This window comes from Brienomyrus brachyistius, unplaced genomic scaffold (genome assembly GCF_023856365.1).
Source record: "Brienomyrus brachyistius isolate T26 unplaced genomic scaffold, BBRACH_0.4 scaffold61, whole genome shotgun sequence".
Taxonomy (NCBI): Eukaryota; Metazoa; Chordata; class Actinopteri; order Osteoglossiformes; family Mormyridae; genus Brienomyrus; species Brienomyrus brachyistius.
In genome coordinates, this window is record NW_026042336.1 from 855,279 (window position 1) to 862,899 (window position 7,621).

Below are 7,621 nucleotides of genomic sequence, written 5' to 3' on the forward strand. Positions count from 1 at the left end.
ACCTCTATTCGTTCCACTTCGACTTGCCCATAGGACAGTAGCAGCAAGTTCTTGCAGAACATCCAGAGGTCAGGATAAGGCCCACTAACTTTTTGATGGAAAAAGACATCAACTTTGGATGGTGCTGAAGGAATGAAGGATATAAAATCCAAGCCTTTTGCCTCATTGTGCAGGTGATTATCAGACTGCTGGGATATTGCATCACCTGTAATTACAGTAGATTAGATGCAGATCAACAATGTCAATACACAGAATCACATGTAGAATAGGAAAGTGATTTATAACCCAATTTTCCTATGATACCATAAATGTGCAATCATTTTAATTTAATCTTGAGATATCTCTAGGCTCAACAAAGAAATTATGTTAACTGGGCTGATGCTTCTTTTCAAACACCAAGAGTCGGTCTTCTAAATACTGCTAAAATCTACGTGTTAACACTATACGGTTCAGGGACGGATTATGGGTTGTGTGGGCCCCTGGGTAAAACGTTCGCGAGGGCCCCCCACCACCACCACCACCAGCACCACCACCACAACCACCATAAGTCAAGGGCCCTTGGCAGCCAGACACCCTCCCTATAGGGTCAGGGGCCCTTGTAGGCAGAGGATCAAAGAATGTAGGCCCTCTAAAATAGACAAACGAAAATACATTGTTGATAAGCGTTGCAAATTGTTTTGGGCTTGGGGCCCACGGGCCCCCTGCACCCCAAGGGCCCCTGGGCAGCGGCCCCGCTGGTCCGGTTTGTAATCCGTCCCTGATTCAGTTAGATGTGAAAAAAGAAAAGCATAATTTAACAATAATATTCTGAACTATCCTATTCTAATTCCTATGATTTACCAGCAGATATCCTGCCTGCCAACCGATTCTCCTGCGCAAACTTCTGCATGAGATTTCTCCTTTTCTGCTGGCAGTTATCTGGCTGGTGTGCATTTTGTTTGGGTCCAAGCACGTCATCTTATGTACAATCGAGTACTTCAGAGGGCATTTATCCAAGGCCTTTTTGCACATTTTTGAGAGCACAATCTGGCAGTTTTTTTTAATCTGAAGGACACCAAGGTCACTTCCACTGCCTTTGGCTCCTGACTGTCTCTGACAAAAAGATGGTTTGTCAAATTTCCAGAATCTTTCTGCACACTCAGCCCAAGGTTAACACTACCTCAGCTGTACATGTCAAACCAGCTCAAACTCCATGTTATTCACATATTTTTTACTTCACAATTGTTTGATACATTTGTATGTAAAGATACCAGTGAATTCACAGAAGTCCCACCTTATGACAACTGCTGCAGCCATTCCTATATCCACCTCCTTTGGACTGAGCCAGAGTTTTTGATCACTGACATCAAGTCTGACCAGCTTATATGGAGTGAGAGGCAGGGGATCTCGTTTGATGAAGCGCTGAAGGAGAGTCTGAAAATAAAATTAAAATTAGAGTTAAGTTCACATGTGCGTCTTTGCATGTTCATTTATTGCTGTTGTTACTGTGGTGGTGAATATTTACCTGGATCAATTCTGCCAAGTCCTTCCAAAGGAAGGGCATCATGGGAACACCTGTCTGGTATTTAGCAAGAAATGGTTGAAATGCTTGTGATAGGGCCATGAAAAAAATGTAGTTTGGCCAGAAGAAGGGGATCCATTCGGGCTTCAGAAATGCAGTCAAAAGAAGATGTCCCTGGGTTTTTCACCTTTTCTGACTTCACAAGGTCCACATATTTCACAACAGAGGGCCAGACTTCCAATGCTCGTTTGACAGCTGGCAAATGTTCGAGCCACCGTTGCCCACAGAAAGGTAGAAGGAATCTTGAGGATGATGTTGCAGCTGTGAAGTCCTCTCTTCTGGCTGGTGCAGATTGGAAAAGAAAATGTAGGGCTTTGAGAACTTTCTCCACCATCCACACTTCAAAACCAATCTTGAATGAGTTGTGAAGGGTATGCAGGCCACAGCTTCCTGCAATTAACTGGGTCCCAGCAAATTGCTCACCATGGTCTTTTTGCAAGAGCTCTGCGAACATCCAAATGACCGCAGGTCCATCCACCGACAAGGAGAGCAAATGTTTTACATTGAGCTCCTTTGTACACTCCTGAAATTACTGGAGAAAAAAATTTTGTAAAAAGTTAGATATTTATAGCACTATACTGAGATATTGCAGTCAAATAGTTTTCATATATTAAGTTCACGCAACATAAGGAGTGCAAGGACATAAGCATACACTAGTACAGAAGACTTGCTAATGAAACAATCTTATGTAAGGGATAATGTTCAGTGAGGCGGTCATTCTCGTGGAATAAGCCCCGACAGAGTGATGCAGGACCAGCTGTACATGTTGCCACACAACACTTAAACATTCTATTTCCTCAATGAACTATTTTTTTTGCAGCAAAAGCCATGAAGCAGCAATAAAATCTTTAAAATATGCTTACCAATAAATATGGTTCTCCCATTTAAACACATGGAAAGATAAACCATGGATATTTAAAAATCATGGGTTCGTTAATAGTTTAAATGTTATTGAATGGCTTACCTTAAACTTCTCCAGTAAGTCTTCAGCAGTGGAGTGGCTCATGTACTGTGATCCCAGAACCAGGACTGCACTCGAGAGCCATTCTCGCCATTTACCCAATACCTGACATGCACATCCAGTTGTTTTCTTTTGATGGTCCTGTTCATACTTACGTCAAACATGACAACGAAGCTCCCTTTTAATATATGGAGCGAGTCCAAATCGCGCAAGAAAAGCGGTTTTATCCCTACCACAAGTGACCCTGCGAGTCAGGGAACATCGCCCTGGAGACGGTGTGAATGTCATCATTGGACGTATAGGAGTGATGTCGGCAAACCGTTTGCAAAGCCCATAGCACTTCTGCTTTCAGTGTGGGTTGAGGAGGATGTACTGAAGGCATTATTTGTCATGGGATCCGGAGACACTGCCAAAACGGGTGTAGGCCTATCTGTAGAGGTTGTACTTATCTCCACTGAATAAACATTTGAGGAAAATTTTTAGGTTAAAATCTGGGCTTATTCTACATTGATTTACAGAACCAAATTTAAAAAACAAAGATACACTGATTTTATACAGATTACTAACTTTTGGGCATCACAATACAAATCTAAATATTTTAGACAAGTTACTTATCTGCTTATTGAATGGTGGGTGAAAAAAATATCTGTATAGTGTCCATTATCTAAAACCCCGCAATGACGTAGTTTGTGTTGTTCTTAAATAATATTAACTTAAACGGTCAATCTGATTTTCTGGAGGAAAAATAATAGCTTTGATGAATCAACAGCTTGGGAAAATAGTCGCTAGATTAATTCAAAGAAAAATTGTCTGTAGTTGCACCTCAACAGTATAACCAGTGATAATACTATATAAATAAAATTAAAGTAATGGCACCAGCATAGACAGACACAGCAACGGTACAGAATGAGGTAACAGTGGCAGTGTGAGGAAATGTCAGCGTCACTGGCTGGTTAACAGCAATGGGGAGGAAACTTGTCTCTAAATCTGGAAATGCTTGTGCAGATGGATGGATGGAAGGTGAAAAGTGACAGTGCTGGGTGGCTAGAGTCTCTCAAGGTGCTGCTTGCTTTTCTGAGGCAGCATCTGAAGACGATGCCTTTGACCGCCAGAAGCTGTGTGCCCGAGGAACTGGAAGCTGTTGAAGCCTCTACAGCATCCTCTGCGATGTAGATAGGACTTTGGGGAGTCACCCGTTTGCGAAAGTCCAGGATCAGCTCCTTGGTTTCTCTAGCATTGAGGGTGATGTTGTTATGGTGAAGAGCTGGGCCTACAAATCCCAGCATTCAAGAGGTGAAAATACAGACTTAGAGGGAATTTGGGAAAAGTGAAAAGATCCTCTTTACTCGTGTCTGTATAAATCTCACCAAGCGTAACTTTGCAGATTAAAGACTGGCTGAGAGTGTAAATGGAAACGCTGATAAGGAGTCAGGAACAAAGTGCTCATGTAGTGCACACCTGGGTCCAGAGGGCCCTTGTTCAGATGGAAAACTGAACAGGCATCTTTCGTGCTAAATGACAGCCGGTGCTGCTCAAGATGATGGACACTGTGGGGAAATAAAAAAAGAAAGAGTTTTGAATGAAAAGACACAAGAGTAACAGTGCAGCCTGTGAATGAGTCCTTGGTCACGTCTCCCCAGCTCATGACTGGACCAGGCTCCACATTGACCCCAAAACTGGCTTTACACACAGGAAACTCACTGGAAAACAACACAACATTGTCCTGTCCTTACCTGCGGAGTTTCACCTGGTTACTGAGATGCCCGGCAGCACAGACAGTCTTACCAGCAACAGATATGCTATTAAGGGGTGCAAAGCGTCTGCTGCCAGCACATGGCTTTATATCTGTCGGCTGCATTTGCGCTGCTCCTCCCTCCTATAAAGAGGACAGTTGAACAGCAGTGTGAAGAAAGGGCACAGAAGCAGAAGTCAGTGGAAAAAGCCCCATTACTAACCCTAAGCCCAACTTACTGCAAACAGCCCACGGTATTTATATGTCTGCATCATGTTTGCCATTTAATTGCCATAATCTGTGGAAGTCAGTGACAATAACTAATTTACTACCAAACAGTACTGAGACTGAGTACAGTGAGGTACTTAGGGGGTATTATGGAAGAATAAAAGCTGAGTCCCATATCCAGGCGTGATGAATGTTTCAAGCTCTTACCTCCACCGTACTGACAGGAACGGCGAGCTGCTGTGGCATCATGGCATTAAACTTCTGTTTCTCCAGGGAAGAAAACAACCAAGACCAACCTTAATAATCCACACACTTTGAAGACTGATATAAATGGTAAATATGAGACGTGAATATCATCCAACACTACCAGGTACTCAGTGAATACTCAGTCATGCAGAAATATAATCTAAAGTTATAATTATGGGGACACGTGGCCGTCCACTGCAGGTGACAATGTCCTAAACTCTTTCATACTTAAAGAACACTTACAGTTATTACTTTGTAAGGATGCATAAAACTCCAGTTCAGTAAATTTATGGAATATATACTGCAGCAACTACTTTATAGTCATTTATTAAGTAACTGACTTATTTCTTCCCTGCAGGATCTTGTAATTATGCTGAAATAAAAATGTAACTTAACAGCGTTAAAAAGAACTCGGGAATCCAGTCCAAAATGCTTTAGTTTGACATGTGATCAAAATTCAAACTAAATTTCATAGAGTAAACTAATACATGATAGCATCCATGCAAAAGATCAACGGCAGAACTGGGGCTCTTCATGCAGACTGCATTAAAAAGGAATTAATCATCTCTCTCAATTTAAATTTGGGATAATTATTCTCTTCAGAAGCCTCCATAGAATAGTGCATCCATCCCCTCACTTATGTGTAGAGACGTATCCTAAGGCTCCGGCAACAACATTCAGGTCAACAGCATCAAAAATTTCACAGCTAGTTTTAAAACTTGTTTTTCACTTTACGTTACAGCAAGTTAGGTAATATTAAATTATTGCAACGTGCAGATTAATAGTCAGAAAAGGTTTTTGAAATTTACATCATGATAAATGAGAACTATGATTATTAATTATTGTTACCTAATTTCTTATCTGGACTTTTCCCCCTTCATTGTTAAAAGTCATTATATGTCTGAGTGCCAGTCAGTGGAAGCACACAGACATGTTGACCAGCTGGCCTATTCATTCAGCACCAGCCCATCAAGTAGAGAATTCAGCACCACGGACAGTGACCTGTGTTACTATGACATCAGGTACCTTCATTGGCTCTAAATATTTTTCTAGAAATACCTAAATGGTTCTTTTGTAGAAATTTCCAACCAGAGACTGGGTTCCTATATGAAGAGAATATTTTTATTCAGACAAAGAAAATAAACTACAGAAAACTAGCTCAGCATGTCATCTCCCCTTTACTGCTTAAGCAGGGCACACGCACATCAACAAGTACCAATGCAACAAATACAGATGAACAATTTCACAGCTTCAGAAGAAGTCAGATTTCTGTGTAATTCAGAGATTGTCAAAGACTTCTGCTAGAACATTTTCTGCACTTGAGCCTAATTTCAAGATAAATGGCACTTGAGTCTATTAAAACAAGGTGATGCTGCCTGACCCTCCAACCAGGACTGGGGAGGAAAAGGAGGAACACTAGTCAAAGAAGGAAGAAAAGCAGGCCACCCTATCTCATGGTCACAGATACAAAAGTCAGGGAGTGTTATGAAGAAGACACCACACTTAGGACCATTGGTTTTACGCAGTGAATTACACCAGAGAGAGTTTTTGCATTCTAGCTGTGTTATGTAACATTCCTCAGCCTTCAGCTTTTTTCCCCACACAATGCAGGACATGCAGGGGTGCCAAAGAAAACAGTGGAGCTGCAGTGTAGCCAATTAATTATTTCTTTCAGTAGTTTTAAGATGGTTTGTGAGGCTGCGTGTTAGAGATGGTGGTGAGCAACACTGAGGCATCTCAGGGAACCATGTTGCCCATATTAAAAAACACACAGGCATGCAACTCAGGCAATCCAGTATTTCTAATTTCAGTTATATATGACACTGCATGTTGCGGTTTTACATGTTCACTACAAGTCAGTGTTTTTTTCCTTGTATGATTATGGCCACATTCACACCAAAAATACACTAGACATACTGTACAAGGCACTCAAGGGAAAAACTCTCAGAACACAAAGTGAATGTATCAACCGAAGAAGGATTTTTCCTTTTCAGAATATTCTCTTTTTTTCCCCATTTGGAACCAATGTCCATGATTCAATTGAGTGCATTCAAAGATACATCAAAACTAACAGTGACAAAATATTCATTTAATATGCATTGTACATGAATGTAGGACTTAGATGTTGATGAATTTCTCATCAGTGAAGGGCATATACACTTAAGGGGTATTATGAAAAAAAAAGTTGAGAACCCAGAAGTAACTATCCGATTAAAGATGTAATTTGGTGCATGTGCAGACCAGCGACAGATATGTAAATGATTCAAATTGCAAGGAGTTGGCATGTTTAATCACCAGACACAGGATGCCTCGTAGTCACATTAGACAGGGTTAACGGCACTTGACAGATTTTGATAGGGTTGCATTGCAGGTTTACATGAAGCCAGGTGGTCATATGCTGCAATTGCATGTGGGCCATGCGGATATCACAGTGGCCTGATATTGAAACCAATGGGCACGTGAGGCATCCACACACGTCGTGAAGTTTCTGGTCATCCAAGACAGACCACGCCAAGGAAGGATCGTCGGATTGTGCTCCAAGTATCACAGATCCCCATGACACCTGCGCCTGATATATGGACACAGCTACTGGACTCTCTACAACACCCTATATCATCGTGTCGTGATGACTGGCATCAGCTGGACTACGGGTTCACCGTTCCATGCATAGGCTGCCGTTCACAATAGCACAGAAACGGTTGCGTTTGGAGTGGTGTAGTCACTGGGAGGCATGGACTGATGACGACTGGCGTCCTACCATGTTCAGCGATACATCTCAGTTCTGCAGTACCACAGATGACCGTCGTGTGCGTATGGTGGCGCCGCAGGGAGAAGAGCAATCCTGCCAACGCTGTGGAGTGACACACCACACTCTGACGGCACAGTGGTACAC

At 42.0% G+C, this 7,621-nt stretch overlaps 1 long non-coding RNA gene across 1 annotated transcript; it reads right to left on the reverse strand.

The window, feature by feature from the left end:
- Positions 1–1,283: 1,283 nt before the first annotated feature.
- On the reverse strand, positions 1,284–2,106 carry LOC125725115 (uncharacterized). Its single transcript, XR_007387344.1, has 3 exons — positions 1,985–2,106; positions 1,505–1,843; positions 1,284–1,413 (listed from the first exon to the last, which is right to left on the reverse strand). It is a non-coding gene; the product is annotated as an uncharacterized LOC125725115 (long non-coding RNA).
- Between the last annotated feature and the right edge of the window lie 5,515 nt (positions 2,107–7,621).